The sequence below is a fragment of the Ictidomys tridecemlineatus genome, chromosome 4 (assembly GCF_052094955.1).
Source record: "Ictidomys tridecemlineatus isolate mIctTri1 chromosome 4, mIctTri1.hap1, whole genome shotgun sequence".
Taxonomy (NCBI): Eukaryota; Metazoa; Chordata; class Mammalia; order Rodentia; family Sciuridae; genus Ictidomys; species Ictidomys tridecemlineatus.
Window position 1 is genome coordinate 17,075,614 of NC_135480.1, and position 11,489 is coordinate 17,087,102.

The 11,489-nt window shown below is 34.4% G+C and overlaps 1 pseudogene; it reads left to right on the plus strand.

Annotated features, from left to right (window-relative positions):
• The first annotated feature begins 10,317 nt into the window (after window positions 1-10,317).
• LOC101966875 (olfactory receptor 4C6-like) lies at window positions 10,318-11,224 on the plus strand (annotated as a pseudogene).
• Window positions 11,225-11,489: the final 265 nt, after the last annotated feature.

Here is an 11,489-nt window from a genome sequence, read left to right on the forward strand (position 1 = left end):
TCCCAAACTTAAGAAGGATCAATGCTACAGGTGAAACAAGTTACAGTAAACATGCATGTGTTACATTGCAGGTTCAACTATAATAGAAAGGAAAATATAAATATCATATATTATTTTAGAGATACAATATGTCTATTGCAGTAAAGTTGGCTAAAGAAATATCATTACAGAAGACCTTTATTTTCATTTTTAATGCCAACTTTTAAAATATTATTTTAATAGGTAAATTATAATAGTATACATTTACTTTAAATAATCACAGTGTAGTAATATTCAGAAGTTTTTTGAACTCTCTGTTCTCTACTTCCCCACAGTTTTGGTAGATTTAGCTCTGTCCCAGTTACATGAAAGGTCATATTTATTATTCAACAATTATTCATGGTATACTTTGTGCTAGTTATTAGTCTAGCAGCTTATAATATATCAGTTAACTCAATGAATTTCTCACTATCCCAGAAAATTTATTTTAGCAAAGGGGAACACATTATATATTTAAAATGCAGTACAATAAAATTTAAGAAATACATTTTCTGTGTTAGACACTTTAAATGGTAATATTGTGGAATAGGTTAATCCCTTCAGTATAGTAGTATGTTCATATAAGACTTCACTAAAAAGATATATATTGGGCTGGGATGTGGCTCAAGTGGTAACACGCTCAACTGGCATGCACAAGGTGCTAGGTTCAATCCTCAGCACCAGATAAAATAAAATAAAGATGTTGTGTCCACTGAAAACTGAAAAAAAAATTAAAAAACCTCTCTCTCTCTCTCTGTCTTCTCTCTGTCTTCTCTCTATATATAGAAAAAGATATATAAGCAGAAATTAAAAGGAAAGAATTCCAGTAAGAGAGAGTATAAAAGCCAACAATAAAGGAGTGTGGTCTTCTTTTAAGAAACAATGAGGAAGTCAGAGTATCTGCATGCACAGCTAGTGTAATAGTTAGCTTGTACTCACTGTGATCTGACAAGGAAAAGTTACAGGAGAAAAGGTTTCAGAGAATCAGCGCATAGTTGGCCCACTCTGAAGCTGAGGGCCAGAGATAAGGCAGATCAACATGGTAGTAGGATAGTTTGGAGGGAAGCAGTTCATGACAAGGCACCCAGTAAGCAGAGAACTCTACACACTAAAGGCAAAATATAAACTCCCAGGAAACATCTCACTGAAAACCTTTCTCTAGCCACTTTTTACCTGTCTACACTTACTGACAGTTAATTTATATCAGTGGATTAATCCAACATTTAAATGACATGTCTCATAATCTAATCATTTCACCTCTGAAAAGTTGGGCATAGTCTCACAAATGACCTTTTCAGGGTCCCCCCACATCTGAACCAAACAGTTAGGGGAAAGAAGCAACAGATAGGGCCAAGATTTAACAGGAACTTGATCATTTATCCAGTTGAATGTTGACCTTTGTAAATCTTTCTGCTTTAACTTTCAGTGAAGCATTACAACCTGAAGAGCTGGATATTAACTCTTTTCCAATATGAACAAATTATTTAATATGGTAGAAAAGTATTAGGCCCTGCAAATACTAGCAAATCATTTTTATATTGATGATTCTAATATATGTTTCTATAAATGAAATTTATGGAGCATAAAATTTATGAAATTTATGGGACAAAAGACAGTAATCAAGGTATGGGAAAGGTAAATTTAATATGTGTTATATAAAATGCTCCTGATGCTGCTAGATTTTTTTCTCCAAATTTTCTCAGATATTAAAATTATATGAACTTGAGGTGATTAATTTTAATTGCTTGTGTATGACCTCAAGAGAATTAAGCAATTGATTATCTCAAGGGTTCTTATCTCCCAATCTAACTACAGATATAAGAATATTTGCATTGCCCCACCGAGGCGAGCTCCTGCCTTAGCTGTCATCAGGTTTGTTTTCAAATTCAAAAGATGTATTGGTTTAATTTCAATGTAGGAAACCGACCCTCTTAAAACTAGATATTTCTTGAGAAAGAAATATGAAAGAACCAGGAACAGTGAGTACACTTTTTCTACAAAGTTTCATACTAGAGGACCATCTTAACTAGCCCCTCACCAGTATCACAAAAACAAAAAAATCATGTATTGTCTCACTTTTGCAAATTTTGAAGGAGTTATCAAGATAGAATATTTAAATAAAATGAAATAGACATTGAATAGAATGTCTATAAAAATAAAGAATCTTATTTGATTAAAGTTAGAAGAATATAACCACTGATAGCAAAAAATAACAAGCACAATTGAGAAAAAATACTGGGATAAATATTTCAGCTATAAGTTTTTTCCTGGACTGGAAGTTCATATAAGTTTTCTTTTTTTTTTTTTAACCTGGGATTTAATAATAGCATTTGTGATAATGCAGTCATTGCATTAAATGTAAAAATAGTTTTAAATAAAATTTAAGATTCTTTAGATAAATAAAGCATGGTAGTAAGAAAATAGATAATAGAATGTTTGGCTGTACATTGTATTTTGAGGTTGTCTTTAATAGTTAAATTCATAAGGATAGGAACAGAAATGGTCATTGAATGTCTTAGCATATGATCAGATATCTTTATTGATGGGCTATGTAATGACTATTTCATAGATTCAGTGACTAAAGATGACTTTTCATAAATAGTAGGAGAAGGTTGCTGGCATGGTTAGATACGAGAGGTTTTTGGCACTAATAATAGAAATATGTTTCTTTTATATTACACTCCTCTCCCCGCCATGAAACATCTTCAGGGTATAGTACTACCTAAAATTGTTAATTCTACGCTTCTACGGGTAACATAAGCACAGAATAAAAATATAGTGCATTTTAAAGTTTGAGAAAGAGAGAGAAAAGAGAGACTGAGTGCATGATACCCAGGAGAGGGATATTTCTATGTCAGAGTTATATTATAGTTAGTTACTTCTGACTGAGAAAAGTACCTAGATCCCCCTCTAAGATGTATCATTTTGACAGTGCTTTCTAGTACATTTCTTTGTTATATAGCCCATCACAAAATTACCTAAAATAGAATTAGAATTTTCAGTTTCCTTACTTGTTGTAAACATGATTATTAATGAAAAAAATCTAATATCTAAATCTAGAATCAGGACCAGACACTGGTAGTTGAGAAGTAGATATATCACTGGAGGCCTGAGGATCTAAGCTTCAGTCATAGATGTGTAGAGAGTTCTTAGTTTGTATTTCATTGGAAAACTCAAGATTTTGTGGACTCTATAATAAGAAAGTAAATTAAAATATGTTTACAAATTGTTCTAGTTATATTTTTTTCAGGCATTGAGCAAAGATTTGTAATATAACTCCTTAAGTCAAACACCATACTTGCTGCAAATTTAATTCAGATTGATATTGATATCACAGATATTGGGTGAGAGAAGAAGATTTTGGGTGATGTGTGTAATTTAAAAAAATGCACAAGGTTGAGCATTAGCATGTCAATCTATCAAGGAATGTTTATAAAAATCAATTTATTTAAAAATTTCTGACCTTTTTACTGTCCTCAGTCTCCCTAATATATTTGTTTTCAGGTTTAACTCTCAGATTCCAAACAACAGAAACACGGTTCTGACAGACAGAAATAAAAGTGGGGCCATCTTCACCCTCTTGGGCTTCTCAGATTATCCAGAACTGCAGGTCCCACTCTTCTTGGTTTTCCAGCCACTGGGCAACGCAAGGCCTTCTCCACCTGTGCCTCTCACCTTACCACCATCTCCATCTTCCATGGCACCATCCTGTTCCTCTACTGTGTGCCCAACTCCAAGAACTCCAGGCACACCATCAAAGTGGATTCTGTGTTTCACACAGTGGTGATCCCCATGTTGAACCCCCTGATCTACAGTCTGAGAAATAAGGATGTCAAGGAAACAGCCAGAAAAATATTGGGCAGTAAAGTCTCTTCTTTTTCAGCATCATATTATCATGGAATTTTTTCCTGATATATAAATTGTGTTCTTGAAGGTTGGTTTTAAGGATAGGATTAAAATGAATAGAGTCAATACTATGCAGTGGAGTTGAAATGGATTTTGCTTTCAAGAGAATAAATTTAGGTGTCTTTTTCTTGCTGTAAAACATCAGTAATCTTTCTCATTTTCCTTGTTTTACTTAAAAAATTGGCATAACATGAGATAACTTACAAACATAATGTGAAGATTAAAGAAAAACTTACATATCATCTGGGATACTGTTCTGCTTAATAAATATTACTACTTTATTTATTTTTATAAGATATTTGACATAAACTAAGCTCTTAATAAACCTATGCAATAAGTGGTAAAGAAAAAAGTCAGAAAATATTAACCATCATACAGAATTTCAGAGAAGGGAGTCTTTAAATGCACTGAAGGACTTAAAAGGGTGTTTTTCTGAAATAGGTATAATGTGAACTTTTCCAAGAAAAAGAGAAAGAAAGGATTTTGGAGATATAGTTCAGAGAGAAAGGAGTTTTAGTCAGAAGAAAACAGTGTATACATGAAATCCAGGAATTAAGAATGTGATATTTTATTTTATTGAGCTAATATGACACATTTGTGTATGTGCTGCTGGATGTCTGTGTTTATTGTACATTGTAAGCAATTTCCTTGCTATTAATAGAAATTTTAAAGAAAGATGCTGTGTGTCCTGATATATTTTTAAAGTAGCTCTGCATGGTAGTATGATAATCTATGCTAGACCCCACCAGAGCATCAAAAGTGGTAGACTTGACCTTAAGATATCTCTTTCATTAAGCGCTAAGAGACTGGGTTGATGGCTTCCTGCTAAACATGTATTTCAAGCTATTATTCTGTCTTGGAAGATATCACACATATTTTTGACTTTACTGAAACTTTTTGTTCTGAGCACAAACATAAACTCTGAATTCTTCTCAACAAAAATGTCATTTATCTTGTTTTAAGTGTTCCTAGCTAATTATCTATATAATCTTCTTCAAAATAAATTTTAAAACCATGTATCATCCTAATTAACATCATCAATTAAAATATGAAAACTTTGGTGTTAATCACTACTTTTATTTGAATAACTTGCTCTGCCTTTTTCTTCTCTTTACTAAATGTGTCAGATAAAATTCCAAATATTCATCAATACAATGAAAATATATATTTTTATATATTTAATTAAGTGAGAAAAAATTACCTGGGGTATACATTTATGTAGGTTTAATAGAGTTATTTGTTATGGTGATAAAAATATCAATACTAAAAATGTTTATTTCTTGTTCACTATTAGATAAGGAATCATATAATCCTGTGACCTGGGCACAATGCTACATTCTTTTAGTCCCAGCTGCTTATGAGACTGCAGCAAAAGGATCACAAGTTCAAGGCCAGCCTGGGCAACTTAGAAGGGCATCATTTCAAAATAATACTTTTTTTTTGATGAGAGTAATTCACAAAGGAAGATGTAAATGAATAATATAAAGTCCTTGAATTTGAAGAATAGGAGAAAAGTTATTCTGGCAATGATACCTTTGAAAGGAAACCCCAAAATTCTTTAAATTCAGAAAACCTTATCTAGCTATGAATAATTTTTTTTGAGAATTTAGGAATGGCTTATCTGTAACTACTTACTTCCATTAAACTTTTAAATGTATGTTGTATCTAGGGGCACCCAGACTGTGGTTTGAACAATGTTCATGTTAAAAATCTATAGTCAGGAAAGGTGCAGACATGGAGGCATGCTGAGGCATCTCAGTATGATGTCCTCTGGCATTACATAGGGAGTCTGCCCTCCCTGAGCCCTTGTAACTCTGCTCTTCCCATAGTCATGTGATCGTATAAACTGAAAGTAGCATGTGATGCATCTCCACCAACGATTCTCTGTACGACAGTGAGCAAATTATGCCTGTCTATTCCTCAGTCACTTCATTTGTACGGGACATAAAATCACTGATATTATTTATTTTATAAAGAAGAAATATAATAATAATTGGATTTAGAAAAGTACCTTGCACATAGGAATGTCTCAGTAATTGTGTGTCATTATTCTCACTAATGGAGCTTCATGGTCCCCATTCTTTCTGTGGAGAATTATGTGTCTTCAGACTGTATAATGTACAGGAAAAATGATGTTGAGTATAAAGCAGACTACGTATAATATGTGTTCAATCTAACAAAACGATGAAAAGACTCTAGAATGAAACTACAGAATGCTAAAGAAATATATTGAAGACCTTAGAAGATGAAAAGAATATTAATTGAATATATTTTTCAATATCTCTAGCTATTAGAGAAATGCAAGTTAATACTATACTGAGATTCCATCTCAGTTCAGTCAGAATGACAATTAAAGAACACAACTAAGAATAAATGTTGGCAAGAATGTGGGGAGTAAGGTATCTCATACATTGCTGGTGGGACTACAAATTGGTGCAACCATTCTGGAAAGCAGTATTAAGATGTCTTAGAAAACTTGGAATGGAAAAACAATTTTATCTAGTTATTCCACTTTTTGGTATATACACAAAGGACTTAAATCAGCATAGTACAGTGATACAGTATGTTTATAGATGCTCAATTCACAATAGCCAAGATGGAACCAACTTGGTATCATTCAATGGATAAAGAAAATATTATATATATATATATATATATACACACACACACACACACACACACACACACACACACACACACACATATATATGATATTCCATTCTGTGAGTATATATACATGTATATATGCATATATATATATATGTATATATATACATATATATATATATATATATATATATTCCATTCTGTGTGTGTGGAATATTACACAGCCTTAAGAATTATGGCATTTTCCAGTAAGAGGATGGAACTGGAGAATATTTTGGTAAATGAAATAAGCCAAACTCAAAAAATCCAAAGGTCAAATGTTCAATCACAACAAGAGGGTGGAGGAGAAGAAGAGAAGTTCATTAAATTAGACAAAGGGAAACCAAGGGAAGAGAGAAGGGAGGGGAAAAGGAGGGACAGTAGAATTAACCAGACATAAGTTTCCCAGTTTTATATTTGAATACATGACCAGCATAACACATATTATGGACAAGAATACAAGAGTAGAATACTAATTAGAATATATAGGATCAATGTAGAAAAGTATGATAAAGTACATTCTACTGTCATGTTTAACTCTAAAAAGCAAATAAAATTTTAAAAAAAGACTGAAAAAAATAGATGCATTCATTCAGTACCATACCTTCCACAGTTATTGATATAGAATGTGTTATTTATTATTTCTACATCCACAAACTTGCAGATGGAATGGGGAAGGACACTAAGGTAAGAAAGAGGTACTGAAGTTTCAGAGTAGAATCTTCTGATTTAACTCTGTCCATTTAACTTTTTTTATGTGCATTTTATGTCATGAGTAGCATTAGGTTTCTGCCTGAGAATTGTTCAGGAAAGATCACAGTGGCTAGAATTCTAAACCACTTTAATGCTAGTTGTTGTTTCTTGGTCTCTCCCTTAAAATGAGCTAAGGCAGCAAGACAACAGAAAGGAAGGCTCATACATTCATTGGAAAGAAAGGTAGAAACAGAAAGGTATATTTCTTTTTTCAAAATCCATAAATAATAAAAGTATAAACATTGAGACATTAGGAAAATGAATAGAGCTACATTGAAGAAAGACAAAAAATACTGAAATGTGAAAGGAACGTATTTTCCTGGCAGTCATGAAAAGGAATATGCTTAGAGAAAGAGAATTGAGAAATAAAACTTTTATTGGTAAATGATAATGTTGAATCAAAAAATATGGTGGATTGAATGAACTTGCAGGTAGGCTAATCACGAATCAGATTTTTAAATTGTTCTTTTAATTTGTAATTATATTTATTTAGAAATCATTTATTTAGAGTTGGAAAGAAAATGTGACAGACACACATGACACACATATAAATACATCTGAACATCTGAACGTTACTGGTTGAATAGAGTTACACAGAACTGCTTACAATGATGATGTTACTCCTAATCCTCCTTTTGGGTTTGAATGTGATAGGTGCTTCAACTTGAAACACAAATTCTGTTATTTCCAGAAGGATTAGTGGTAGAATAGGTTTTGACTAAAATGAATAAGTAGGAAACAGTGGGCAAAGTGGGCAGTGCAGCACAGGCAGGGAAACTTCCCCAGGTCACCTCCCTAGGAGATGGCCCAGAGCCCACAGTTGATGCTGACAGGGGGCCTGAGCAATTTAAGGAAGCTCCAGCATATTCAAGGCCATGACTTTCCAGAGAAAAAAAAAAAAAGTTCATGAAAGTTTAATGATAAAAATGAACAGAATATAATAGAATGTGAATATTTAAAATTTATATCAAAACAAATGCATAAAGGTTGGGGAGGGCTGGGCCATGGTATAGCTGTTAATGAAAAATGTACATAAAATGTTTATAATAGTTGAAAATTTCAATATAAGATTCTTTTAAACATTAGCATGCTAGTTTCATCTTTTGCAAACAAATTTTCTTCAAATCTCATATCTTCTTTGTGAACTGTTTAGATGAAGAATCTGGTGCTGTGTTTTAAATTTATGTGTAATTTTAAGTATTTTTCTAACCATAAACAATTTGTATTATAAATTTAAAATCTCTATCATGTTTATACTTTTTTCTTACAGATTGTAAAATTATATTTGAAATATCTGTACAAATGGGAAAAGTCATTAGAAATTTTGTTCTGTGCTAGCACAAAGGCACACACCTGTAATCCTGGTGATTTAGGAGATGGAGGCAGGAGGATTACAAGATTAAGGCCAGCCTGGGCAATTTAGAAAGACCCTGTCTCGAAACAAACAAACAGACAAATAAATAAATAGGACAGGATGTAGCTCAGTAGTAAAGTGCTCTTGGGTTCAATTCCCAATAATTAACACACACACACACACACACACACACACACACACACACATCATACTGCAAAATGTTACCTTTTCAATCCTCATATTATTCTTTATTCATAGCATCATGTGAAATTAACGTGTAATAGTCTGATTTGAAAAAACAGCTTACTCTTATTGAGTATTTTAGATATTCCCTCTTTCATATGATAATGCATTATCTTTTGTTTGTTGGTTGGTTTTTTTTGGTACTTGGGATTGAACTCAGGGGCACTCAACTACTGAGCCACATCCCCAGTCCTACTGTGTACTTTATTTAGAGACAGGATCTCACTGAGTTGTTTAGCACCTCATAGTTGCTGAGGCTGGCTCTGAATTTGTGATCCTCCTGCCTCAGCCACCCAAGCCGCTGGGATTACAGGTGTGTGCCACCACACCCATCTTGCATTATCTTCTGTAATAAAACTTCTCCATGTCACTTAATTTTCGAATAAGTTTTAAGATTGGGGTTCCTAGCACAAGATTATGATTCTGGAAGTATTTTAACATGTTTTGAAAAGGATTACATGAATGAGTCAGTTTCATTGCAATTTTAGTTGGCATAACTAATAAACACCCTGATTTTTAAGATGCATATTTTATTCTTATGCCAATCTAATATCCAGCTTATTTATGTTTGTTGATACAGCTTAAAAATAAGGCCAACATTGATTTTTCTATCTTCCTTTTGATGCAGTTTTAGTAAAACTGTTCATAATGACCATGCACTTGATTCCTTCAGGTCAGGGAGCTGGGCCAGTGGTACAATTGCTGTTGTCCAGTAGAGAAGATGAGAGCAGGATAGTTGGTTTAAGGACACTTGGCTATTACATGATGAAGTTGAAATCACTAGCCATTTGGTAGCAGTAAATGAACAATTTTTTAATTGAATTCTTATTTGGAATAAATTCAGATCAAGAGAAACCTTGCTCAGAGGGTGTAGAAAATTCCTACCTACCTCTCACTCGGTGTCTCCTAATATTATTCTCTTATATTATGAAAGGTACATCTATCAAGATGATGAAATAAACAAGGATACAGTACTCTTAATTTTAAGTAATCTTAAATAACTTTATGTATTATATATAAGTGATTTTTCTACTACTGTGATTGTTCTGCTCTATGAGTCTATCCATCATAACTCATTGAATTTAAAACAATTACTTTTAAAAGGTTTTAAATCATAAACCATGAGCACACTATTTTCTCCATTGCCAATATGTTGACACTAATTTTAAGTATTTCTTTATTTGATTAATGGAAGAGTTGGTTTGTTTAGATTTGATGCATATTTCAATTATTTCAATTCTAAAATGGTATTGCTTTTAGAGCACCTCAGATAAAGTGGAGAGAATGAGAAAACTTGCCAAAAATGTCCAGTGCACTTAGTGATTGCTAAGGAAAACTGATATTCCTTTTGCAGACTTTCCAGTGCAGAGGGACACGCTGACCTCAGTCCACATTCAATGGAGACTCCAAACAACGTGACTGTATTCATCCTTTTGGGCATTACAAAGAACCCAGAGTTGAGGAGAATACTCTCTGGCTTGTTTCTAGTCATGTATGTGGTCACAGTACTGGGAAACCTCCTCATTGTGCTAACCATAAGTGCAAGTCAGAGTCTGAAGTCTCCCATGTATTTTTTCCTTACTTCCTTGTCGCTCATGGATGTCACCTACTCTTCCGTCATTGCCCCCAAGTTGATTGTGGACTCCCTCTCTGAGAGCACCACCATCTCCCTCAAAGGCTGCTCGACCCAGCTCTTTGCAGAACATTTCTTTGGTGGTGTGGGGATTATCCTGCTCACCGTGATGGCCTGTGACCGCTACGTGGCCATCTGTAAGCCCCTGCACTACACCAGCATCATGAGTCCCCGAGTGTGCTGCCTGCTGGTGGGAGGGGCCTGGCTGGGCGGGTCCATGCACGCAACCATACAGCTTCTTTTCATGTATAAAATACCTTTCTGTGGCCCCAATATCATCGACCACTTTATGTGTGACTTGTTTCCGTTGTTGAAACTGGCCTGCATGGACACCCACGTCCTGGGTCTCTTGGTCATCCTCAACAGTGGGGTGATGTGTATGACCATCTTCCTTCTCCTACTGGCCTCCTACGTGGCCATCCTCTGCTCCCTGAAGTCTTACAGCTCTGAAGGGAGGCACAAAGCCCTCTCCACATGTAGCTCCCACCTCACTGTGGTGGTGTTATTCTTTGTGCCGTGTATTTTCTTGTTTGAGGCCTGTGGTCACTTACCCCATAGACAAGGCAATGGCTGTGTCCTTTACCATTGTTGAACCCATGTTAAATCCCTTGATCTACACCTTGAGGAATGCAGAGGTGAAACACGCCATGAGGAAACTATGGGTGAAATGAGGGACCCTGGGTGGTCACTGAATTACAGACCAAGAAACAAATTTGCCTTACAATGCCAGGGGAGTCTTAATGTCCCCATAACACCAATCCGTTCAGCCCAGGCAAACAGATGCTTTGTTTTATTTTATTTATTGGTTCTTTTTGGTTACACATGACAGTAGAATCCATTTCTTAAAAAAAACAAGTGAAGGTGTCAAGATACTACATGTCCCTGTCCAACCAGGATATACCTCCAGGACCTCACACAGGTACATTTTGTACTATC